Source organism: Telopea speciosissima, chromosome 1 (genome assembly GCF_018873765.1).
Source record: "Telopea speciosissima isolate NSW1024214 ecotype Mountain lineage chromosome 1, Tspe_v1, whole genome shotgun sequence".
NCBI lineage: Eukaryota > Viridiplantae > Streptophyta > Magnoliopsida > Proteales > Proteaceae > Telopea > Telopea speciosissima.
In genome coordinates this window covers 81,688,098-81,715,973 of record NC_057916.1, presented here as the reverse complement: position 1 = coordinate 81,715,973, position 27,876 = coordinate 81,688,098, and the positions used below count along the sequence as shown (strand labels likewise).

General features: G+C 40.2%; 1 protein-coding gene and 1 pseudogene across 1 annotated transcript in view; both read left to right on the top strand.

Moving 5' to 3' along the window:
- Positions 1–27,876, top strand: part of LOC122668517 (S-type anion channel SLAH3-like) — a 53,947-nt gene that overhangs the window by 4,871 nt on the left and 21,200 nt on the right. The gene's annotated exons all lie outside the window — the stretch shown is intronic.
- Positions 27–11,153, top strand: LOC122668498 (annotated as a pseudogene).

Below are 27,876 nucleotides of genomic sequence, written 5' to 3'. Positions count from 1 at the left end.
ACGAAGGTGCTATTTTATTCTGCTCTTGATGACATATTCCATTCTTTCCTCTTCATGCAATTAGTACTCCCAATGGTAAAAATTGTTTGCATGGTGTAGGTATGGTTGTGTAATCATGGACAACGGGTCATATCTAGATTCAGCAGAGAAACTCTACCCTGAAGAACTTCCATCCCTTTTCAACTATGTAACGTCCAAAAGAGTAGCTGGATTTGATGATGTTGAAGACAGTAGCCCAAGTCATCTGTGTCAGAAAACTCGGTCTTCAACGTCCTGTCCTTCGCCTGATTGTGCATTAGCTAAAGTAAGTAATTTCTTCAACAAGATGCTTTCAATAAGGAGGTTGATTTGTTTATTTCGTAGCATGTTAGATGATCATAGCAGTTTAGAGGTCACTAGTAAGCAGTTTGAGGCTTTAAGACTGTTCTACCAGAAAAAGGGATAAAACTGAGTATGTGATCTGATCTGACATTTACAAATGATAATCAGCATACCTAAACAGGAGGGGATATACTAATTCTAGGACTATTCATCAAATTATCTTATGATGTTAGTGTTGCCTTGATATTTCATTATAATTGTGACAGCAGAAGTACACTCTTGACAATGTAAACTTCTTCTGCAACCTTTCATAGCTTCACGAGGGTGATTTGCATGCCCAAGGTGAAATTATCGAACTGTTTCACTGTTGAGCTTGGGTTTTCACATCATCATTCATTTATACAGGGTGTGGAAATGATGGCTTCAGAGTGCGAGATTGATGCATCTCAATCAATTAATGACTCCCACTGGCAAATGCATTCAAGTTCCATCAGCAAGCCTTCTTCTCCTTTGAGGCTTCAGTTAGAAAGCAGTAAAGGAGTTATCTTCAGTGATCAAGAAGGAAGAAACGTCAACAACTGGATTCCAAATCCTCCTGCTACATCCAATGCTGCTAGCACTGAACACCTGAAGCTTGCAAAGTTTTATTCTCATTCCATACCTGCCGGCCCTGCATATTCTGGGGCAGCTATTAATGGTGAATCCCTCAATCTTTTAGAGAATCAACATAGATATCCAAGGATGGATAGGCTCAAGGATAGGCGGTTTGATTCTTTCAAAACTTGGTCTGGGAAACTCGAGCAGAGTGAACCAGAACCAAAGGCCAATGTTTCACAGAATGCTGAGATTGAGGCTGTTAGATATATGGCCAGAATACCGTGGGGGTATTCTGGACCTTTTCTTTGTTATTTTGTTAGTTTTTGTATTATGTGGTTTAGTCCCACATTGCTCATGTACATATTTTACTATTCAATTATTCTTATAAATAAGAATGTGCTTGGGATGGATTAATCATCCAAGCATCGAGTTCTAAATCTGGTCCTCTTAACATGGTATCGAGCTGGATTAGAACTCAGTTTGCAATCCACGATCTCCTTCCCTCTCTAATTCTCGATCTTTCTCCCTTTCTCTTCTCTTTTCTTCTCTTCTTCCCTTTGTTTCGTTTTGTTCTTCTCTGTCCCATAGGGCAGCACTGATGAGGTGATCAATTGATCCAGCTGCTGCCCTCCTTTACCTCATCCCATGATATGAAGAATTGATCGATAAGGTGCTGCACTCCTTTGCTGCGAATATTGAAGACTTCAGCCTTCATTGGACAGATTCACACTATATTACAAGGATTTTGTTCACTATATTGGAGCTTCAGACTGCGGCAAATCAGTATTCCAGCACCTACATCAAGCTACATCAAGTTCCAGCCCTCAAGATCGATATCTCTTCACACTTTCGGGTTTTTTTCAAAACCCGACAATTGTCGATCTTGGGGTTCCACTTATCGCTTAATTCTGATTTTTTGAGGAGTGCTTCACATCTGTTCAAGTGTACTTCGACCGCAATTTCAGCCTCACACGGTCATTTTCCAGGCCTCATATCATCTTATCGATTTCAGCAATTTCAGGGTTTTTTCAAAACCCCGAAAATATCGATCTCAAGGTTTTCTCGCCTGCTGTTGCTGATTCTTGGAGACACTTATTCCTTTATTATTAGAGGGCTTTCATCCTTGTTTCAGCCCTTAACTTGGAGGTGTTCTTGGCTTTCTCTTCACAACAGCCCTCTTCTCCGATTTGGGATTCTTCACTGTCTCCATGGGTGACTCTATGGATTCGATGCTACTTATGTTGGTGATGGAAACAGCAAACCGAGTATCATACTTTCTCTCCAAATCCAATCAAGTTGGATGGCACCAATTACCTACTTTGGTCTAGGTCTCCTCCTTTGCCATTCTTTGGCCGTGGCCTTACTCGGTCATATTAGGGGATCCACTCCTATGCCTACCGAGGTTGGGGCTGCTCAAGACAAGTGGCTTGCCAACAATGGAGTTCTTATGTCCTACTTGATTGGTTCTATGGTTACGGATCTACAACACAATTTTCTTCTTCTTGATACTGACCTCGTAAATTTGGGGCGCTTGCGAGGAGACTTATGGACACTTGGCAATGATGCCCGGGATATGAAATCGGGAAGAAGGTCCTTCACACTACTCAGGGAGAATTGACGTCTCCAAATACTATGCTACCTTGGCAGCCTTTGGCAACAATTGGACCATTTTTCCGATTTTCACCCAAGTGCATGCCAGATATTACTTCTTATAAGCAACACATGGACAAGATCAGGGTTTATGATTTCTTGCGGGATTAAATGTGGAGTATGATCAGATTCGGGTTCAAGTGTTGGGTCACAAGCCTTTTCCCACACTTCAACAGTCCTATGCCCTCGTCTCCTCTGAAGAAAACCGTAGGGCTGCCATGTTGCACCCTCCTATTATCGACGAGACGCTCTCCAAGTGCGCCCCCACTCCTACACCTAGTGGCATTGCTTCTCTTGGTGATTCTACTACAGGTCTCGTTGTTTGTGAGTACTGTCACAAACCTTACCACACCAAGGAGAAGTGTTGGAAACTTCATGGGAAACCCGCTGATTTTGAAACTAAAAGGGCTGCAAGACAAAGATAAAGACAAAGACCAAGGCCCATCGTGAGAGATCTATTCGCAACTCCCCGCTCATCGACACGGTCTATCCCGGGATGATCTACAGCCCTCCTTCGTATGCTCAGGACTTCCGCTCGCCTCTACTACATCGCCTCGCCAATTCCTCGCCTCCTTCAGTTCACACTTTGCCCTTCGGGTATTCCATTTGTAGGTCATTGTGCTTCGTGGCTTCCCATCCTTGGATCATGGATTCTCGAGCTACGATCATATGACCGGTTCCTCTAATCGTTTCACGGATATTCTCCCACTCTGGGAAAGATAAGGTCAAAGTGGCCGATGGGTCCCTTTCTTCAATATCCGGAAAAGGACTCATCAACCGCACTTCCTCTCTTCCTTTGTCTTCTGCTTTTACATATTCCTAATTTTACTACTAACCTTCTTTCCATTAGTAGTATTACTCGTGATCTTAATCGCAAAGTCACTTTTTTCCCTCTCATTGTGTGTTTCGAGGATCGGCCTCGGAAGACGATTGGATTGGGTAAAGTGCATGGTGGCTTGTACTGCTTGATGACGGTCGCTTCTCTCCACCACCTTTGCCTTCTCCGCCGCATCGAACTCCTTGGTCTCTTCTAACTTTACCAGCTGGCACTCTCGGTTAGTCACCCCCTTTAGGAATTTTAGCTCATTTATTTCCTCGTTTGGTCACTCCTACATACTAAGGATGACTTTTTTTGAGGCTTGTGTTCACCAAACAGACACGTTCAAATTATCCTATTTCAAATAAAAGGAGTTCTTCTGCTTTAATTTGGTACATTCGATGTTTGGGGCCCAATCGCAAGCCCTCTATTTCTCGGTCATCGGTTTGTCTCTTTTATTGATTGTCATTCTCGGAACACTTGGGTATATCTTTTGCACACTAAAAATCAGGTTTTCTCATGTTTTCAGATTTCATAAGGTGATTCAAACTCGGTTCAGTGCTACTCTCCAAATATTGAGAAGTGATAATGGAACCGAAGTTCATCAATCACAATTTCAAAAATATTTGGCTGATCATGGCATCATTCACCAAACTAGTTGTGTTGATACCCCGCCTGAATGGTGTGGCAGAAGGAAAAACCGTCATTTGTTGGAAATGGCCCGGCTTGATGTTTGGGAGGAATGTTCCTTCTCAATATTGGGGGATGCGGTTCTCACCGCGCCTATCTTATCAATAGGCTCCCTTCTCGGGTTCTTAATTCCCATTCTCCCCGATATTTTTCTGGGTCATTCCTCCTTTATTGTCCCTCCCAAAGTATTTGGGTGTGTGTGTTATGCTAGGGATACCGGATCTCCAGTGCTTGAGCCTCGTGGGCTCCGTTGTATTTTCTTGGGTTATTCTCCAACCCGAGAAGGTTATAAGTGTTACCATCCCCTTCCCGTCGTACCTTGGTGAGTATGGATGTTGTTTTCCATGAGACCCTTTCTTATTATTCTTCACCACCTCTTCAGGAGAGTTCTAGTGAAGATGTGCCCTTTGAGATTCCTCCACTAGAGGTTCCTCCGGCGCGCCCACCTCCTTTGATCGATGCCCACCTCCTTTGGATGATGTCCCAACTCCTCCGGCTGTTCCTCCCTCACCTAATGGGAATCCTTTACAGGGGAGACCATCGAAAATAGTGTTGTTAATGTTCCTCTTCGGGGAGCTCGACTCCCGCAGAACTATTGGTGCATTTCAAGAGAATTGACAATTCCAACATACTCACCTACACGAGGGCGAACCAACAGAGGGCAGTCAATCCCTTTAGCACCAATACCCATCCAATTGCCTCCGATCCGGATCCTCCATCTCCTGGTAATCCCTCTTCATCCGACCTACCTATTGCTCACCGCAAGGTACTAGGACTTGTACTTTACATCCCATATCTCGTGTTGTTTCTTATAGCTCTCTTTCTCCATCTTTTCGTGCTTTTGATCCTCTCTTTCTTCCTGTTTCGATTCCTAAAACTTGGCGGGAAGCATCTACAGATGGAAAGTGGAAGGCAAGAATTGGAAGAAATGAGAGCACTACATAAAAATAATACATGGGAGCTTGTGACTCTTCCTCCGGAAAGAAACCAGTTGGATGTAGATGGGTCTTCGTGGTCAAACAAGGTATCGATGGTTCTGTGGATCGATATAAGGCACGCCTGGTGCAAAGGGGTTCACTCAAACTTATGGAGTTGACTATCGGGAGACCTTTGCACCAGCCGCGAAGCTCAACACCGTCCGGTGCTATTATCTTGTGCTATAAAATCTTGGGTGGGATCTTCAACGTAGATGTCAAGAATGCCTTCCTCCATGGGGAGCTTGAGGAGGAGGTATATATGGACATTCCACTGGCTTCTCGATGACAGACCAAGGGCAAGGTCTCGTAGACTGAAGCGTGCACTTTATGGGCTGAAAGCGATCACCTAGGGCATGGTTTGCGATTTCACAAGACTATGATTTCAGCAGTTATAGTGCGAGTAATGCTGATCACACTTTGTTTATCGGACGAGTGGTGACAAGGTAACTCTTCTCATAGTCTATGTGGATGATATTGTGGTCACTGGTAATGATGGTGATGCTATCGGGATTTGAAGCTCCTCCTGGCCGTGAATTTGAGGTCAAAGATCTTGTCCTCTCGAAATATTTTCTAGGGATAGAAGTTGCTCGCTTCTTCAAAGGGCATCTTTCTTTCTCAACGAAAATATGTCCTTGATCTATTGACGACACAGGGTGCTAGGGTCATCCTTCGATACTCTTATGGAAGCTACTACAAAACTTAGGGAGAAAGAGGGTGAGCCTGTTGACAAGGGTATTTATCGGTTAGTGGGCAAGTTAATCTACCTTTCTCACACACGACCTGACATTGCAGCTTGCGTGAGTTTGGTGAGCCGCCATGCATGATCCCTATTCCTCTCATATGGATGCAGATCATCGTATTTTGAGATATTTGAAGTCCGCCTCCTAGGAAGGGAATCCTTCTATCTCCCACGGGTCACCTTAATATTGAGGCCTATACTCGATGCCGATTGGGCTGGTTCTCCGACAGAAATCTATCTCTGCATTCTTGTTCCTTTGTTGGTGGGAACCTTGTCACATGGCGTAGCAAGAAGCGAATGTTGTGGCCAGGTCCAAGTCTTGAAGCCGAGTTTCGTGCGATGGCCCAAGGAATTTGTGAACTTCGTGGCTTAGAGGATTATTACAGGATATCGGTATTGCTATTCATCTTCCCATGATGCTTTATTGTGACAATAAAGCAGCCATTAGCATTGCTCATAACCCTGTCCAGCATGATCGTACTAAACACGTGGAGGTTGACCGACATTTCATCAAGGAGAAGCTTGAGGCCGGCCTCATTTGTGTTCCTTTTGTGAAGTCTCCGATCAACTGGCTGATGTGTTCACCAAGGACTGAGTAGCAAGTTGTTTCATCCTATCTTAGTCAAGTTGGGCATGCATGATATATATGCTCCAACTTGAGGGGGAGTGTTAGATATATGGCCAGAATACCGTGGGGGTATTCTGGACCTTTTCTTTGTTATTTTGTTAGTTTTTGTATTATGTGGTTTAGTCCCACATTGCTCATGTACATATTTTACTATTCAATTATTCTTATAAATAAGAATGTGCTTGGGATGGATTAATCATCCAAGCATCGAGTTCTAAATCTGGTCCTCTTAACAGAGGCTTTACCTGTGGATCGGTACTTCGCTGCCTCAGCCTTAGAAGGGCCCGAATTGGATACTCTTAAAGTATGTGTTCCTGTCTTTGTTTTGTTCATATTCTTTTCCCCCTCATTCAGTCCTTTACATAAATAGTCTCTGTTAATATTCCTTGACTGTTGTGACATAATTCGAACTGACTAATCTGATTACCTTATTCCTTATATTATGACATGCTCTCATGATATTGATATAAAGGAATGAGAGAAATATATACAAGCCCAATTTTAGTGATACATGTTGTGTTTTATTCTTAGACATCTTATGTTTGCCTCTATTCTATTCGAATCTTTTTTGGGGGTAGGGGTGTGAGGTCACTCCCTTGACCGCAAAGCCGGCGTGGTCTGCCTCGGAACACTTGAACCATTCCTTCATCGTCTCTTAAAATACTCAAAGTTGCGACCTAGAATAGGGTCTAGGACCCATATTTATTTACATGTTTTTTTTAACTCAATAGTGACTCCAACCTGTCCAACTGTAAGATCGGATATGGGTCTGGTTACGGTTCGTGAAATTGTTAGGCACCCCAGTCCGTCCGGTTATACTGGTCTTCCATTCTTAGCATTTTAACTAAGCAATCAAGATTTATAAGCCAAAAGGTAAGAACTTAAACCATCCTATCCAAGGGAATAGAGGTGAGTAATCTTACATAAATTTTGCCACGCTGTAAAAGGAAAGTTAGTAGGTGCAGCATAGATTATTCCAAAAATATTTAAATGACTAAAAAGGAACGAAATCCTAAAGAACTATCATCTATTCTAAGTATGTGATATTATACTAGAGATTAATGAAAAATTATGAAAAACTCCTAAAATGACGAAAATTATATCTAACATGCTTCTGTGATGATTTATTAGAAAACTAAAATTTTGAATTTTCTATGAATTTCTTTGGATTATGGTAAAATGGCCAAATGACCAGAATACCCCTCCATGAAATACTGTACTAATATGTAAATAAAAATGTAGGAAAAAGGCTTAAAAGTGTCTAAAAATTACGAAATTTAGTATAATGACTAAAATTAGCTATAGGCAACTTCTGATGGGTGATAAGCACAAATGGGAGGTTAACTAATTTAACCGAATAAAAGCTAAAAACGGTAATTTAAGGAAAGTTCTAAAGGATAATGCATAATAAATAAAAAACAGAAAAGGAAAAACTCAGAAAATTACCAAAAAACCCTACCATTAACAGAGAGTTGATGAAAAAAAAAATCGAAGCTAAACTCAACAAGGAAGTCAAAATAAAAATTATTTTGGCATGCCTTCGATGCCCTTTGGAGGGCACTGGCAGCGTGACCTTAATGCATAACTTTCAGTAAATAGAAGAAAATTTAGATTATTTCAAAAAAAATAAGAGAAGGCAGTGATTTTCGATACCTTCACAGCACTACCAAGTTTAAGACGAGGGGTTGCCCGGAGCTCAGGCAGTGATTGTTGGATGACACTCAAATCAAAGAATCACCTCAAGAATAAAGGGGTTTCTCACCATTTTTTGCTTGTTCTGGAATGAGGGGTCGGGCCGTATTTATATATATATATATGGGCGCTGTTCTCTGTGCTGCAGCTCAGGCTGCGCTCAGGCACATGGGGGTGGGCGCAATGACCACCCTGCCCCCTGCAGAGGATGCCCATGTGCCTGGGCGCAGCCTGCGCTTCGGCACTGAGAATATTCTCCCATATATATATATATATTACCATGCCAAAGGAGGCAGTTCACTGATCTTGGAATGCCCCTAAGTTTGGTGTTTAAGAAGTTATATATATATATATATATATATATATCACCATGCCAAAGGAGGCAGTTCACTGATCTTGGAATGCCCCTAAGTTTGGTGTTTAAGAAGTTAGAATCCAAAGATTTGTTGACTAAAGTAAATCCAAGGCCAGTGCCTGATCCTGCACCAAAGTGGTATAAGCCTGAGCATTATTGTATTTATCATCCGCAGAAGGACCATGCCACCGATAATTGTCTGTTACTCGGACATGCCATCCAAGACCTCTTCAATGAAGGAAAAATTTAGAATACTGACTAAGCAACAGCCCAATGTGCAGACTAATCCACTACCGTTAAGGTGTCAAATAATTTGTAACCTTTTTTTTTTTTTTTTTTCCATTGATGGTAAATTCTAATACACCTATAGAGGTGCCATTTAGACAATCCCATATATAAATATATAACCACCTCTATGTTTGCACCATTTAACATGGGGGTTTTCCTTGTAAAGTGGATCATGATGATTCTAGCTAACAATACCTAAAATTCTTGGTTCAAATTTTGAATTAAAGGGGTTCTACTTGTATACATAGAGCTTTTGTCAGTTAGAAACAGTGTTTTTAGCTCTCAATCTACAGACTACAGTCCTTACCCTGTCATTGCCTGATAATTAATGAACCTCTATATTTTTCTTGCCTCAACCCCCTCTTAGCTTTGAAGATTGTGTTACTACAAATTGTTGAATTTTGTATTAAATTTTCTCATTTCTCAACCTTATTTACTATTTATAGATGGACTGGAGGATTACTCTTTATAGAACATATGGAACCTATTTCAGATAAGCTAAGGAATTGCATAAATATATATATATATTTTTTTTTCCAAAGGCTTCAGAGGAGTTGGTGCTCCCAGAAGACAAGAAGTGGCCGTTCCTTCTGCGTTATCCAATATCTTCATTTGGTATCTGCCTTGGTCTTAGTAGCCAAGCCATCCTGTGGAAAACCCTGGCAACCTCCAAATCCATGAGCTTTCTTCACATCAGCCTGACTGTCAACCTTGTCTTGTGGTCTCTGTTGCTCTTGTGGTCACTGTTTTCTTCATCTACTCTTTGAAAATCATATTTTACTTCGAAGCAGTCCGTCGTGAGTACTACCATCCTATCCGTGTCAACTTCTTCTTTGCCCCATGGATAGCCTCTCTTTTCTTAGTTCTTGGTGTCCCACCTTTGGTTGCTAAAAGCCTTCATGCTGCCTTCTGGTACATTCTCATGACTCCAATTATCTGTCTTGAACTTAAAATCTATGGACAATGGATGTCGGCAGGTCAGCGAAGACTCTCAAAGGTGGCCAATCCTTCAAATCATCTCTCAATTGTTGGTAACTTTGTGGGTGCATTGCTGGGTGCTTCAATGGGGCTGAAAGAAGGGCCTATCTTCTTCTTTGCTGTTGGATTGGCTCACTACATGGTCCTATTTGTAACCCTCTATCAGAGACTTCCAACAAATGAGACGCTTCCAAAGGAATTACATCCGGTGTTCTTTCTTTTCGTTGCCGCACCCAGCGTCACAGCTATGGCATGGGCACAGATTCAAGGAGTATTTGATCATGGGTCGAGGATTGCATACTTCATTGCTTTGTTCCTATATTTCTCACTGGTTAGTTTCTCTCTCAAACATGTGCATATCTCTGTTGATGTTTGAGGGACCAGTTGGTTAGGACAGAAGCAAGGGCGAAAAACTATTATCCCTACCCATGCTGTTCTTATGATTGAATGAGAAGGATGGAGTTTATTATTGGTGTAGCCTCTCTAACAATGCATGTTCACCTCCTGCTTCATTTGCACCTGCATACCCCTAGGTCCACACAGTTGACCCATATTTAAACCAAACATCATCTTGTCTAGAGGACACCATGGATGGTTTATATTTGGATTGGAACCATGCCAAGTGGCAACGTTGGTGGGTCCAAGTGATATGGCACACCATATATCTGTCTAAAATGAATTTAAAATGACAAAAGATTACAAACATGCCCCTATATGAAATGACTTTCTTGTAATTTTTTGAAAATTTGAACAGACTTTTCAACCACTTCCTTTTATACTGTTTGGCACTGGAATTTAACCAATGAGATGAGTGTGAGATCCTCCATGCCGCTTGATAATAATTGAGATATGAGGCCAAGTAAAATGACATCAATAATGGTATCAATAAGATTTTCCTTTAATAAATTGATAAAAATGAGTTGACTATTTTCTTGCTTTGTTTGCAATGGATATTGTTCCACAGGCTGTTCGAATTAATTTTTTTCGAGGTTTCAGGTACAGTATGATTTGTATTTCTTAGTGAACTCTTCTACTTCAATCCCTTAAATCTGTTGGAGCCACGTTTCTGAAGTTGTTGTTCATACCATTTCATAAGTTCTCACTGGCATGGTGGGCCTACACTTTCCCAATGACTGGGGCATCTATTGCCACCATCAGGTATGAGGTCACAAACCCAGTAACGCAGATTCTGTCCGTTGTTCTCTCTAGCATTTCGACCTTCACAGTAATGGCTCTGTTCTTCTCTACTATCCTCCATGCCTTTGTGTTGCGAGACCTCTTTCCAAATGATATTGCCATAGCCATTTCACAGAAAAGGTCAAAGATAGGCAAGAAATGGTGTCATCTGTGATCCGGAAGTTCACATACCAAAGACATGGAAGCTTCTCCAAAACCAGCAACCTCTGCCAGCTGATTGAGAACATTGGAACCTGTTGTGAATAACACTAGGATTTCGCGGAAATCGTCTATTAAGTGCGGGTCTTAATGGCACGAGAAAATGACGCCAAAACAAACACACACAAGAAACACAGGGATTTACGTGGTTTGGCTTTTAGCCTACATCCACGGGTGAAGACGGCGAGATGATTTCACTATTGAACAATTTGAGAATACAAGAACACTCTCTCACACAAACCCAAAGCCCAAATACACCCCCTGAATTCTTCCTATCTCTCAAACAGAAATATTACAAGAATTCTATGTAATTCTTTGCTTAGGTTTGCTGTACCCCGATGAGCTTGTGTTTTCAAGGACTTCTCCATTCCTATTTATAGATGAGGAGAGGTGAACAATTCTGCATTTTTCCATCGACATGGTTGGTGGAAGTTGCAACTACCAATTCTTTGATAACCATGCACCGTCCCTTGGGTGCATTAATTACCCACCTAAGATGAAACCAATTTTTCCTCATTTAGAATGTGGTGTCAATGGTCGGTGCCCTCTTACCTAGCAACACCTTTTTATTTTTCAACAAGGTGGATGCCGACCACATTGATGTGGTAGAGACACTCTTGTCTCCATCTTCTTTAATAAAATGAAGACTTTAACTTCATTGCCATTAAATGTGCACCATTGTTTTGACTTATTCAAGTCACAACACAACAATTCTCCACCTTGACTTAAATTCTCACATGCTCAAAACCAATATTCTCTAGCTATCTCCACCTCAGTTCCCAATGGGGCTCTCACGTGATACTGACGCCGATCAAATCCAAACAGTGCTTGAACTTGACTATTGGAATATGCTTGGTCATCATATCTGCTGGATTTTCTGTCGTTAGAATCTTCTTCACCGAGATTCCTCCTTAAGAGATTATATCTCAAATGAACTTAACTCTAACATCAATATGGTTGGTTCTTTCATGATACATCTGATTTTTGGTCAAATGTATGGCACTCTGACTATCACAATACACAACAGTCTGATCCTGTTGCAAGCCCAGATCACCAACCAAACCTCTCAGCCACAAAGCTTCCTTCACTACCTCCGTTGTAGCCATGTACTCAGCTTCTGTTGTAGACAAGGCAACAACAGATTGTAATGTTGCCTTCCAGCTAATGGCACAATCAGAGAGAGTGAAAACATAGCCTGTTAGAGATCTTCTTCTATCTAGATCTCTAGCATAATCAGAATCAACAAAATTAACGACATGTCCACTAGAATCACTATTCCTGTCATACACCAAGCCAATATCTGTAGTACCCTTCAAGTAAAGCAATATCCATTTCACTGCCTGCTAATAAACCTTACCAGGGTGTCCCATATATCTATTGACAACGCTGACAGCTTGTGAAATGTCCGATCAAGTGCACACCATGGCATACATTATGCTATCAATTGCACTAGCATAAGGAACACGAGACATGTGCTCCTCCTCCTCAGTCTGAGGTGATAATTCACCTGAAAGCTTAAAATAAGCAACAAGTGGGGTACTTACAGGCTTCGAACTTTGCATATCGAATAGCTCAAGCACCTTCTCGATGTACTTCTTCTGAGATAAGTACAGCCTACCTGCTCGTCGATCTCTACGTATCTCCATACCCAAAATTTTCTTAGCTGCTTCCAAATCTTTCATCTCGAACTCATTACTCGACTGAGTCTTCAACCTTTTAATTTCTGACATGTTCTTGGAAGCAATTAACATGTTATCAAAATACAATAATAAGTACACAAAAGATCCATCTGAGAGCTTCATGTGATAAACATAGTTATCATACTTACTCCTTGAGTATCCGTGTTCGATCATGAAAGTGTCGAACCGCTTGTACCTTTGTCTAGGAGACTGCTTCAGGCCATACAAAGATTTCTTCAACAAGCAAACATGATCTTCTTTTCCTTGATTAGTAAACCCCTCTGGCTGCAGCATATAAATTTGCTCCTCCAACTCTCCATGTAGAAAGGTTGTCTTAACATCGAGTTGTTCAAGCTCTAAGTCGAACAGAGCAACCAATGCTAGCAGCCCACGAATAGAACTATGTTTCATGATAGGTGAGAATACTTCGTTGAAGTCGACACCTTCCTTCTGAGTTTAGCCCTTCGCCACTAAGCGTGCTTTAAACCTTGCATCTTCAACCCCTGGAGGTCCCTCTTTCTTCTTGAAGACCCATTTGCACCCAACAATCTTTTGGCCTTTGGGTCGTTTCACCAACTCCCAAGTATGATTCTTGTAAAGAGATTCAATCTCCTCAGTCATGGCAACAGTCCACTGGGCAGACTCAGAACCCGTGATAGCCTGCTGATACGTGGAAGGCTCTTCTACGTTCTCAGCCACAGATAATGCATAAGCAACAAAATCTGCATACCTCCAGGGTTGCCTGATTTGTCGTTTTTGTCTACCAGTGGCAATAGTGTACTGTTCTTCCTCTTCTTCTGCTTCCTCCTGGATGGGCTGTGAATCGTCTGGAGTTTCAACTTCTAACTCCACTGTTTTACTGACACCATGGTCTTTTCTTGCATTTATAGACTCCTCCTTTTACTGGTGTAGCATCGCAGACTCATCAAATTTTACATCTGTGTTGATAAGAAACCCAGGTGACTTAGGATCTGTGCACCACAACCTGTATCCTTTCACACCTGATGCATAGCCTAGGAATATGCATTTTAGTGCCCTCGGCTCAAGTTTACCATCATTCACATGAGCATATGCAGGGCAATCAAACACTCTCAAAGTAGAGTAATCAGCAGGAGTACCAGACCATATTTCTTCAGGGGTCTTGCACTCGATAGCAGTCAATGGAGACCTATTCACCAAATAACAAGCATTGTTAACTGCTTCAGCCCAAAAGTCCTTAGAGAGACCCGCGTTTGAGAGCATGCAACGCGCCCTCTCTAAGAGAGGTCTGTTCATCCGTTCTGCAACTGCATTTTGTTGTGGTGTTTTTACAACAGTGCAGTGTCTCACTATACCTTCGTTCTTGCAGAACTCGTTGAACTCATTTTCACAAAATTCCATGCTGTTGTCGGTTCTCAGGCGCTTGATTTTCTTCCCAGTCTGCTTCTCGATCAACGCCTTCCATTGCTTGAAGTTGACAAAGACATCATTTTTGTGCTTCAATAAATACACCCAGACCTTTCTCGAAAAGTCATCGATAAAGGTCAAAAGATATCGATAGCCACCCTTTGATTGTACAGGAGTGGGACCCCAAAGGTCTGAGTGGATGTAATCCACTGTACCTTTGGTCCTATGGACCGCCGTGCTGAACTTGACTCTGCATTGATTACCAAAGACACAATGCTCACAGAAGTCCAACTTTTCGGTGTTCTGACCGCACAACAAACCTCGTTTGCTCAGAATCGTCATGCCCCGTTCACTCATATGCCCAAGCCGCATATGCCATAGCTGAGTGGTATCACTTTCTAAGTTTCTTGACTCAGAAACTGATGTAGTACCTGATACAGTGTTACCTTGAAGGTGGTAGAGGCCATTGATCAGTTGCCCCTTCATCACGACCAGAGCACCCTTACAGACTTTAAGAACTCCACCTACAGATGAATATGTGTAGCCTTTGGAGTCGAGAGTTCCCAAAGATATGAGATTCTTCTTCAATTCTGGAGCATGCCGTACGTTTGTCAAAGTCCTCATAATGCCATCATGCATCTTGATTCGAATTGTTCCTACACTAATAATTTTACAAGCCATATCATTTCCCATCAAGACAGTGCCACCATCGGTTGATTGATAGGTGGTAAACCAATCTTTCTTGGGACATATGTGAAAGGAACAAGCCGAATCAAGAATCCATTCATTTTCTGAAAGACCGGTGGTCACGGATAAGACATTTTCTGCAACATCAGAATTCTCCTCTACGACAGCTGCTTCAGCACTTGTAGAGGCTTTACCTTTATCTCTTTTATCTTTTCTCTCTGGACAGTCTTTTCTAAAGTGCCCTTCCTTGTGATAGTGGTAACATTTAATTTTTCTGGACTTGGATTTTAAGCGACCTCTGTTTCTTGAACCTCTTGGTTTGTCTCTACCTCTCACAACCAGACCCTCTGTCTGATTTTCTACTCCAATTTCAGATGCTCTCTTTCTCAACTCCTGAGAGTTCAAAGAGGCTTTAACATCTTCCATAGAGACAGTATCCTTTCCATAGAGTAGAGTATCAACGAAATAGTCATATTTGGGAGGTAGAGAATATAGCACAATCAAGGTTTGGTCCTCATCACTAATTTTATTATCAACATTTTTCAAGTCCATAATGATTTTATTGAACTCATCAAGGTGCTCATTTATTTGTGTACCTTCTTTCATCCGCAGGGTGTATAACCGTTGTTTCAGGTACAGCCGATTTGTGAGAGATTTTTGCAGGTACAACTTCTCCAATTTCTTCCATAGATCGGAAGCCGTCTCTTCATTTGCAACTTCTCACAACACCTCGTCCGTCAAGCTCAATTGTAAAGCACTGTGAGCCTTTGCCAGCAAGTCTTCCTTGTCTGATTCTGCCATGGTTGTAGGTAACTTTTCTTTACCCTCTAAGGTCTTGTACAACCCTTGTATAACAAACGAAGCTTTCATTTTGATACGCCACAGGCTGAAGCTGTTTCACCCATCAAATTTCTCAATCTCATACTTAGCAGTTGAGACGTGTGCTGCACCCATCGTAACAAGACACCAGTAGATAGCATCTCTGATACCAGTTTGTTGTGAATAACACCAGGATTTCACAGAAATCGTCTACTAAGTGCGGGTCTTAATGGCAAGAGAAAATGACGCCAAAACAAACACACACAAGAAACACAGGGATTTACGTGGTTCGGCTTTTAGCCTACATCCACGGGTGAAGACGGCAAGATAATTTCACTATTGAACAATTTGAGAATACAAGAACACTCTCTCACACAAACCCAAAGCCCAAATACACCTCCTAAATTCTTCCTATCTCTCAAACAGAAATATTACAAGAATTCTATGTAATTCTTTGCTTGGGTTTGCTGTACCTCGATGAGCTTGTGTTTTTAAGGACTTCTCCATTCCTATTTATATATGAAGAGAAGTGAACAATTCTGCATTTCTCCGTCGACATGGTTGGTGCAAGTTGCAACTACCAATTCTTTGAAAACCATACACCGTCCCTTGGATGCATTAATTACCCACCTAAGATGAAACCAATTTTTCCTCATTTGGAATGTGGTGTCAAGGATTCTTATCACCTCCAGTTTCCATCCCCCAGTTTTTTCCCCAGTTTCAGTCTCAAAAGATGACACGTGTCATATAAAAATCCAACCGTCCATTTTGAATTTTGGAAGTTAACCTTGGTTAACCCTAACCAAGGTCAAACCAAGAATGAGATTATGATGTTTCCCGCCCTTGTTTCGCAAAACTCATCCTCTGCCACTGATACCTCTCACGAATATTCACGGTGACCAGCGTCGGCGATAAAGAAGACAGGTTCTGTTCTCACGGCGTCGGCGTCGACGACGGCAACTGTTAGGGTTATCTTCTCCCTACCGCTCTCACAGACCATGCGATGGTGAGAGAAGGGACTCCCTGTTCTACCCAAAAAATAAGAGTGTTTCCCGCCTCTGTCTCGGGTTACTTGTGATCCCCTCTCACGAATCTCCATGGTGATCGGCGTCGGGAGATGAAGGAGATAGGGTCTGTTCACGGCGACGACTGCAAAGGAGGCTATTTCTACCCACTCCTACTCTGTGAGACCCTGCGACGGTGAAATCGGAGATACCCACAGAACGACGACAACAAATGAAGTGAAGAGAGACTTCTGATGCCTCTTTCACACCTCTGTAATTCTGTTCTAATCGATTGGGAAAGGAAACACCGTCGTGGCCCTGTTCTAACGGTTTTCTCCAATAGCTGAGGTTCGTTTTGTTTTTCTTCCATCATCGATTGCTTCTGTTCATTAAAAATACCATCTCCTCTGGGCCTGTAGAAAAAAGTGGTTGAGTTTTTCTTGTAGAGCGTGTGGGTTTTACATCTCATTGTTTGATAAGGTATCATTTTCTTCAACCAAACATCTTCAACTTTTCTCTTTTGCTATTACTATTACACAAACCGAATTCTGGGAGAAACCCAAATACGTGTCTTGAATAATGTTGTTAATTTTTTCAATCAACTTGACCCTACAGGAGAAGAAACCCTGCCACTAGTTGTGTTGGTGTTGGTGTTGGGGTCCGAAATTATGATTTGATATAATTCCACAGGGTAAACCTAAGATTCTTGAAGGCTAGTGAATGTTACCATGTAACAGCACATGGATGAGTCCATGTGAAAAGAGATCAAGCTCTCAACACACATGCCACTCTTGAAATTTAAGTCTTCATTAACCTTGATCATGAATGTTAGAAGGCCGTATTTTCCCAACTTTGGTTTGGTACATATTGTTATTAGTGAAGTTTGATCTCAGACCTTAACCCAAGATAGACTTTGGTTTGGTACATATTGTTATTGTTATAGTTCCCAATAGAACTATAATCTGTAAGCAATTTTGTTATTATGCTTTGTCCCTTCATTTTATGAGCTTTATTGGAACAAATTCAGGGGTTTTCAGTTTGAGATTTTACTTATACTATTGGCCAAATGTGATGAGTACATTTTTACTGCAATGAGAACAAATTCATGGGCTTTCTTCTTCTTAGTGTTTTTCTTTTGAGTTTCTTTTCACTTTCTTTCTTTTTTCTTCTTATATAAGCCTGATCTGTTCTCTAACTAAAGCAAAAAACTTTAAACCAGAAGTAATAAAGCATCAAGCTCTAATTTAAGGAATTATGAGTAGTGTAACTTAATTGGAGAGTTTGGAAAGTGATAATGATTTTATATCCTCTCAGTTCACAGGACTGGAGCAATATTTATTATGTTCATATCACAGTGATTCATTATTAACCTGAAATTGGACCAGCCATCTTCCTACCTATCTATTTTTCATGTATTTTGAATTAGGACAGATATTTGCATGTGTTTATAGATCAAAATCATGCAGAAATATATTGAAGTTCATTAACCACTGTATTTTTTTTTTATCTGCTTCAAAGTTGTTAGTTATTTAATGTATGTTTTTTTGTCTTTAGTTGTATAGTTGTTCAATAATACTTTAGTTTTGACTTTATTGTTGGGCCAAATATTGTTCAGGTGGGCTATGGATATTCCAATAGATACACCGGATAACGACATAGGTCTAGATGATGAGAATAAGCCTAAGATTGGTATGCAGTTTAATTCTGAGAATGAGGCATTTGAATTCTATAATAGTTATGGAGGAGTATTGGGTTTTAGTGTCAGGAGAGAGTATGCAAATAGGAGCAAAAAAGATAGGTCAATCATTACTTCAAGGAGATTTGTATGTAATAAACAAGGGAATCGGAAAGTAGACAATCGTGCTCATGTAAGAATAAATATTCTTCGAGCTGAAACAAGATCCGATTGTCCTGCTCGTATGGGAATAAAGATGTTGGAAAATGGGAAGTATCAATGCCATGATCTCATTGAAAATCATAATCATGAGCTTCATATATCATCTACTACTCACATGATGCGATCACAACGGAAAGTTTCAGACATACATGCCATTGAAATTGACTTGGGAGATGATTCTGGAATTAAAACTAAGGCTATGTTTGAGTACATGAGTAAACAGGTAGGTGGTAGACAGAACCTTGGTTATACACCAGTGGATCATTACAATTATCTCCGAAGTAAACGTCAGCGTGACCTACGTCCTGGTGAAGCAGGGAGTTTGTTACAGTACTTTGAAAAACAAAGCAGTCTGAATCCCTCTTTTACCTACAGGCTACAGTTGGATATAGATGAGAAGACAACAAATATTTTTTGGGCTGATGCGAGAATGCTAATAGATTATGCACTTTTTGGTGATGTTATGACTTTTGATACAACATTTTATACAAACAAGGAGCATAGGCCTTTTGGTATGTTTTCTGGATTTAACCATCATAGAGGAGTTGTTATATTTGGGGCAGCCCTTTTATATGATGAGACGGCTGAATCCTTTAAATGGTTGTTTGATGCTTTCTTGAAAAGTCATGGGCAAAAGCATCCGGTAACATTATTTACAGACCAAGATGCTGCCATGGCAAAGGCAATTTTGGAGGTTTTTCCTGGAACATGGCATGGTTTGTGTACTTGGCATTTAATGCAAAATGGGATTAAGCATCTAGGTCACTTAATGAAGGACGGATCAAGCTTTCTATCAGATCTTAAGAGATGTATATATCATTATGATGAGGAAGTACAATTTGAGACTGCATGGGAACAATTGAGGAGTCAGTATCGGGTTGAAAATGGATCATGGTTAGATCGTATTTATGTACTTAAACACAAGTGGGCCAAATGCTAGATGAAGAATACATTTACAGGAGGTATGCGGAGTACTCAGCTAAGTGAAAGTGTAAATGCTGACTTGAAGGATTATACAAAGTCTACTTTAGACATTATACAGTTTTTTAAGCATTTTGAAAGAGTAGTCAATGATAAGCGTGCTAATGAATTGAAGGCTGAATTTGATGCAAGAAATAAGCTCCCAAGGAACTCTTTTCCCCAAACACCCATTATGATACATGCATCAGAAGTCTACACTCCGTTAATCTTTGGATTATTTCATAATGAGAATGTACGGGTTGGTTCTTACTACATAATACAGAAGGATGAAAGTAATAGCTTGCATAAATATGCTATTGGTATTCTTGATTCAGATATGACATTTAAGGTTGAGTGTGATCCATCCAAGTCCATTATTGAATGTAGCTGTAAGAAATTTGAGACATTTGGCATCCTATGTTGTCATGCTTTGAAGATAATGGATAGGTTGGATATGAAGTCTATTCCTGAAGCATATATTTTGAGTAGATGGACACGTGCAGCAAGAAGCATTGTAGTGGAAGATAGCAAGGGAACACAAGTTGAAGAAGATGTAAATTTGAACTCTGCACAAAGATATAGAGTTCTTTGTCATAAACTGGTAAAGATTGCATCACAAGCATCCAATTCAAAAGAGGGATTTGCATTGGTGAACAATGTTGCTAGTGATTTGTGTAAACAATTACACAGTCTTGAAAATCATGACACAAGGGCACATCAAGATGAGTCAACTGAAGAGCCTAATCTGAACATCGCAAAAGGGCTTAAAAAGAAAGAGAAGAAGAAGGGTTGTGGATCAAGTAAACGAAAAAAATCATGTTTGGAAACAAAAGGCAATAAGAATAAGAAAAAGAAAAATGAGCCAAACACAACTAGTACCTCTCTACCAGCCCTTACACCATGCAATGTAGTACATTTGAATCAATTGGATGGAACTCGAGAAAGTGAAATCAACCACAGTTACATGGATCCCATTATGGTAATTTCAACTCATGTTGGTTCTTGTATTTTTTGCATCTCTGAATCATTTTTAAGATTAATCTCTTGTCTGCTATGTTACAGTCACAGGGGTCACTTGAGCAGTCTATGCATACTATATGTTCTTCCCAGACCTCCACAGCTCAGGTATTGCTTTATTAGTTTAATGATGTGCTGAGATAGGGTATTAATTTTGAGACATTCTTATCTGTGTTTAATTGCTTCATGAGCAGGCTCATGAACAAAACAGTCATCAAGGAGAAACACTCAGTACCCATCATGGGAAATCAATGGCCTTGTTGAGGTCCCAGTTCATTTTGGGAGGAGGGGTTTAGGTCCCAGGTTTCCTTTTTGGTAAAAGGTTTTTTTTTTATCAGTTTACTGTACATAATTTCTACCACATTAAAAGTGGGTACATTCCAAATTCACTTTGGGGGGAGGGGTTTAGGTCCCAAGTTTCCTTTTTGGTAAAAAGGTTTTTTGATCTGTTTAGACAATATAATTATACTTGAATTTTACACCTAGTTGTGCCCCCATTGAAGGATGATGTGGTAATTCAGATGTATGAATATATTTGAAATGACCTAGATTGATCATGTGTCAAATTTATTATAATATCTCTCTCATGTGTTCCATGAATTTTTGTAAGGGGGGGGGGGGGTTGCCTTTATTGGGGTATAAAGTATATAAACTCTAAAGATGAAGAGGCATCAAAGGGTTTAATGATTTTCGTTTTAAGTATCAAGCTCAAGGTTTCATGGATCATTTTTTCCAATAAGAAAAGTACACATATATGTCATTTGCTCTGGATAAACTATAGACACTATGAAAAGCAAATGAAAAAATAGGATTTAAAAGGGGGATTAAATTGGGTGAGGTATTAGCAAAGCTTCACTTTCAACAATTTCCTGGTCATAAAAAATGGTATTTTGCATGTGAAGAGAAACTTCTAAATCGTTCCAAAAAAGTTGATAATCATATTTATTATGGACTCTAAGAAGTAAACATCTTGAATGCACTCTGTTTAGAGTGAGAAAGTGAGAAACTGTTACATGTCATGGAACAAGATTGGGTACACCTTAGATTTTCATGACTCAGCTGGGTATGATCTAGAATTTGATTTATAATAACCTTATACATATCTGGTCAAATTTGGAGCTCCTAACATTCAATGTATTTTGGCAACTTGCAGGTTCATCTCCTATTTGATGCTTTTGATTTCTATCCAAAAGACAAAGATTTCACTACCCAAAAAAATCAATTAAAAAATAACAACTGTATCATTCAAAGTTCCTTTCGTAGCCTTACTGTAATGTTAAAAAACAGTTGCATCATACAATGGCTAAATTGGAAGAGGCATTCTAAGCCTCCCAAATATAAAACAGTAAGTCCTCGGGGCCCTTGCAACACTAAAAATGACCGCCACCCCCTCTCCCCCATTTGGCTCTCGGCCATTCTAAGCCTTTCAAATAGAAAACAGTAAGTCCTCATTGCCAAGCCTTACTGCATGAACACCATATTCAGGTTCGTTGGCTTTGGCCCATCTTCAAAGTTACATTTTTGAAGAAATCCTGTGAAAGAAGAATCAAGAGGATTCAGCATTGAGAAGCAAGAAAAACAAACAAAAAAATTAAAGGATTTTAATTACTTTCAAAAGATCAGAACCTTTAATGAACTCAAAGATTAATAGAGAAACTGAAAAAGGGAGTGATGATAACTGAGCACTGAGAAAAGAAAGGTTGTGGGGAAGACTAAAGTGAAGACTGAAGAGTTGGGAAGAAATTAAAAGCAATGGACAGATGGATGGAGTCTTGAAGTGGGTTATCTTTAATTCAAAAGATGCATCACTACTGAAGCAATCAAGTAGTTTGTTGTAAGAGTTGAGGGACTTAGAGTTGAAAAAACCATCCACTCCTCCCCCTTTAGCCTTTGCTATTTGCTACAGAGAATTCATTCACAGAGCAAATTATAAAGCAATTGAGACATAGTACTCAATCTTAAGCAATGGATGATGAGAGCTGGATTGCTAATCCTAAGGAGGAATGACATTGTAGGACAGTAAATTAAAAACCTTTAAACAAAGGCAAGGACAGACACCCATCTACGAGAGGCCATGACCCATTAAAATTGCAGTGGCAATTAGCAAGAATCCCGCTATGATGATTGAAAATTTGAGATAGACCATAAACAATAAACCCATCTGACTTTTTTTGTATACTTTGGGGGTAGGTTGAGGAGAAAGAGGTGTTGATTCTTGAAATGTGCTGTGGGGTCTCTCTGCATTTGATGATCAGATCAGTTGATGAGTTAAGTTGGTTTTTATTTTTTTTTATTTTTTTTTCATCTGATGCTCATTAATCTGTAGTTAAGGTATATTAGATCTAGCCAGATTCGGTCACAAGGACACAAATGGATAACCAAAACTACTCAGTACTGCCCATGCTCACTATTAATGGATGATGATATTATGTACATGGGACTATTTTGGAGAAGCTATAGCCATTAGCTTAGCCCAAATACATCTCAAACTCACAATATGGAGAAGATGATTGAAGATGACAATGGTGGTGGTGAAAGTGGGAACCATGGAACGTGGTGGTGGAACCGTGGGAAGACCATTAAAAGTCATTGGGTTGGGGATCGAGGACTACTACTCTATATGAATTATGTAGTTTGGAACTTTTGTTTGGATTCATTCAACCAGAACTTTATACGAACAGATGGTGTCAAAAGTTTAATACTTCCGCACAAAGAATCTTTTGCAGTTTTTGATCAAAGGACCAAGGACTACCACTATCCTTCAATATTAGGCAAAGTTCAAACATAATATACAGATGGAGTACCTTCAAGGGAGTCATTTCCTGTGGTTTCTCCTTTGTCGCCGTCGCCTAAGGATGCAGAGCATGAACCGACAGTATTTCCTTCCGCCGTCGGCTGGAACAGAGACACAGATGTGCAAGGGGATCTCAGAGGAGGAGTCTGTCTTCCTTTGTCGCCTAAGGATTCAGAGCAGGGGAAGCGAGAAGATTTTTATCCCCAGTCCCTTCTCTCACCATCGCATGGTCTGTGAGAGCGGTAGGGAGAAGATAACCCTAACAGTTGCCGTCGCCGACGCCGTGAGAACAGAACCTGTCTTCTTTATCACCGACGCTGGTCACCGTGAATATTCATGAGAGGTATCAGTGGCAGAGGATGAGTTTTGCGAAACAAGGGCGGGAAACATCATAATCTCATTTTCGGTTTGACCTTGGTTAGGGTTAACCAAGGTTAACTTCCAACATTCAAAATGGACGGTTGGATTTTTAGATGACACGTGTCATCTTTTGAGACTGAAACTGGGAAAAAACTGGGGGATGGAAACTGGAGGTGATAAGAATCCGTGGTGTCAATGGCCGGTGCCCTCCTACCTAGCAACACCTTTTTATTTTTCAACAAGGTGGATGCCGACCACATTGATGTGGTAGAGACACTCTTGTCTCCATCTTCTCTAATAAAATGAAGACTTTAACTTCATTGCCATTAAATGTGCACCATTGTTTTGACTTATTCAAATCACAACACAACAGAACCTCTTTGGAATCTGCAAGCTCAGTTAGTAAGGATTTGTGTGCTTCCAAATTGAAGCCTGATCAGGGTGATGGCAATAAGGAACTTAGGTGATCATTTGCTTATTGGTTAATCCTAACAACGGTCAATTTTCTTTGCCTACACAAACTGGCAGATGGTCTGGGAGTTATGGCTGAAGCTAGTGTCGGGATTGTCTATGACATGAATTTCTTTAAAGAGTGTATAAGTAGAGAAGACAATGTAAAAATTGAGAATTCAGGTGCCTTTTGTTATATCTGAACTGTTAAGATGGAATGCGATTAATATGTCTATAGCATGCTCACCTCCACCGGCCATGGCCTTGTGTACATTTTATTTTATTTATTTTTTAACCCGAATATTTTTTGGGACCCGGGCTGGCCCCTAGGCTTTTATTGAAAATCAAATAAATGAATAGTGCTTACAAGGGGGGGGGGGGGCCGGGGGACATACCCGCCTTACCCCAACCCGCAACAAAACAAGATACACACACACTCATCAGATAATCTCACTCCCATACAAAGCCCACCCAGAATCATTGCCTTACAGTTGGGATTCCAAGGGAATCCTCCCAGACGATGCAATCGAGGCCACCAGGTAATGCTACATCAGTCCCAAACCTGGAGTTAGTGTTAGACATGCACGCATAGTTCGCAAGCCAATCTGTAGCTCTATTTCCTTCTCTGTACATAAAAGCAATATCCGCCTGCAGCTCTTCCATGAGAATTTCTATTTCATCATGGCCTTGTGTACATATCCATGGCTAAAATTGCAAAAAAACTCGTCTCTTAAGTAAACCACTTATAACTTCTTTACCATCAAGGGAGGTTGCATAAATGGTTAGGAAACCACCACCCTAAGTGTTGATGTGGCAATATCAACCAACATTCTCCCACTTGCCCATATTTTCACATGCCAAGTAATGTTTTGAGTTGTATTTGATGTATGACCATACTTTAGACATTAGTTTTGCCTCCACATTTAAAATGAAAACTCAACCCATGAATCATGGCGGTAGATGTCCAATAGGTTGGTCACTCCCATCCATGTAGAAAATGAGTTATCATTTTCATAATGAACCCTTGTGTAGTTAGTCTCATCTTTAGAGAATCAACCCCATAATTAGTATGATTAGTTTTTGAAAGACGAGAGCATTTCAAATCATCCTACCGGTAGGGTCGGCCATTAAAAAAATTCACAACTAAAAGGGAAGGGAAAGATCTGTCATGTGTAACCTCACAAGTGCAAGGCCTATATGGGGAATATAGTCCCATGAAAGGTGGAAATCTCGCTCCCAAGATGTCAACACATGCGCTCTCATTGGTTGCCGTGCACGTGGTCCTTGCGCTCTCCCATAGAGAACTGCTACCCTTTATAAAAATATTCTTTAGACTTTATTTTTAATTTGAGAAAAATATCTTGTTACTCAAACCTAGTTAAGCTTATTTGCTCTCGTGTTAAGTTTTAAGGGGGAACGTAGGTTGCCAAATAATAAAATAAAGCTTTTAAAATCTAACACTATTGGAGAATGGGAGAAGTGGTTGGATTACTATAGGCATGCATTTGAATACACTAATGAGTATAGAGTTGGATCTTAATCTCAAATGATCTATTCGGATTGTCCACTATCCACCCACTTGTTGGAATCGCCACATCGTTGTATATGGTAAAAACTTATTGACCATCAAAGAAACTTATCTTTAAGGGGACTGTAAATTAGATTTTTTTTTTTTTTTTCAAAGTAAAAAGAAGGTTGTTAGACCACGTGGCACCTGCACCCAGGCACAGGAAGCTGGCATAATGACCACCCCAACCCCCGTGGGCCACTTTTCGGAGGACAAAAAAAGAAACCCTTGAAAGTGCTAGGAGGCTCTGTGAGTAGAGGTTGAACCTGTGACACCAAATCTGGCCCCAATCAAACCACCGCATGTGGCACTTTGGCAGTTATTGTCTTTCTTAGGCATCTCATAGGCCCATTTGTTTGATCGGGACTTTGGTACATCAAAAATTCTACTTAAGCGCTTCAACCCACTACACTATGGGACCTAGTCTCACAAGATTCCCACTCTATTCTCCAGTCAAACATTGATCGGCTTAGGGTTTTAGGGGACGTCGCTTCCTAACTATCCGACTTCAACAAATTTAAATTAAAAATGGTCGTTTGTTTGTGCATGTTTTAAAATTGAATAATTGATTATAAAGTAAAGTAAAATTTAATTACTTAGTTTGTAATAGAAAGATTTGAAAAAATAATCCTAAAGTTGTAGGGTTTGTTGTCGTGTTGACATGTAACCCCTTCAGTGATGAATTTAAGATGCCATCAACATGGTTTTGACCAGAATATACAACTCTTTTGTAAATCCAAGTAGGCAATTTGTTTTTTTAGGGATTGAGAGCTTTTATATATATATATATATGGGGGGGAGGGGGGAGTGACCTGGGGAGAGGGTAAGGTACCAGCCAAGGGACTCGAACTCGAGACCTACTGGTGAACATGGGCATGAAACGCATCATGGCTCACCAACTGAACTAGGCAATTGTTGGTACAAGTAGGCAATTCTATGAGAGAGTCAAATGATTATCTCTGAATCCTGGTCGTTCAGATCCAATGTATACTGTGTATTCCAGAAAAGTTGCTACTGCCTAAGCATACATGCTTAGTGCCTTCACTTTACATAATTTGGAGGAAGTTCTGAGATAATGTAGAAAGGGACATTTTAACTGCATTCAAAATCTTGTAATATTAATGAAATGAATTATTTGTCACCTAGTGGGTACAACACAGTTCCGATTAATGGTAAGAACATCTTGGAAACAATCTGTATCATGTTCCACTTAATTTGTTGTTGAAATGTTTAACAGGTTAAAAGTTGATTAGCTATCCTCCGTCAGATAGTGTTTTTTTTTTTTTGGAAAAGGATAAATTATACGTCACCCCCTGGTTTTCAAACGAAACTCAGATCACCTCTTTGATTTTTAAAAAAACTCAAATCACCCCCTCTATAGTAACAGTGTTAGTCTGTTGTTAGTTATTGGTGTGAAAGGACTATTTTACCCTTCTACTAAAACATTAGAATTAAATTTACAATACTACCCTTCCTTCAGCTTCAACATTGGTCAAGGGTAGTTTAGGGATTTAAATTTATTTAACTGGCTGACATCATCACTTAACAGCATAAAACTAACAGTAGAGACTAATTTGTCATATTGGGGTCTAAATCAGGAGGTGATTTAAGTTTTTTCAAAAATCAAGGGGTGATGTGTAATTTACCCTTTTTTTTAAAAAGGGGCGGAGGAGGTGCTTTTAATATTCATGTACTTAATAATTGAAGGAACATAGAATCTTCCTATGATTATATAATACCATCATAAATGTAGATAATAAATGTGGTCCATCTCCATTATTCATTTGTTTATAATAAGGTTGATTTGTTTGGATCAGGGCAAAGGTTTCAAAAATTTGGGTTCGACTCGGCCGGATAGGTTGATTCAGATTGGAATAGACCAAGGCCGATCCCTTTCCAAAAATTAGGGTTAGGGCATATGTAGGCTGATTCTTTCTGATTCTTCACTGATCCTAATCGATTGATCAAGATTGATCAAGATTGATCAAGATCCCAGGTTTTTACATCTTGATTAGGTTTGTGAATGACCTGTGAGTAAGGGTGTTAACAGTCTGGTTTCGGTGTAAACAGGTTTGGTTTTAAATGGTTTCGATTTTAAATGACTTTAAATGGTTCTAAATGGTTTTTAA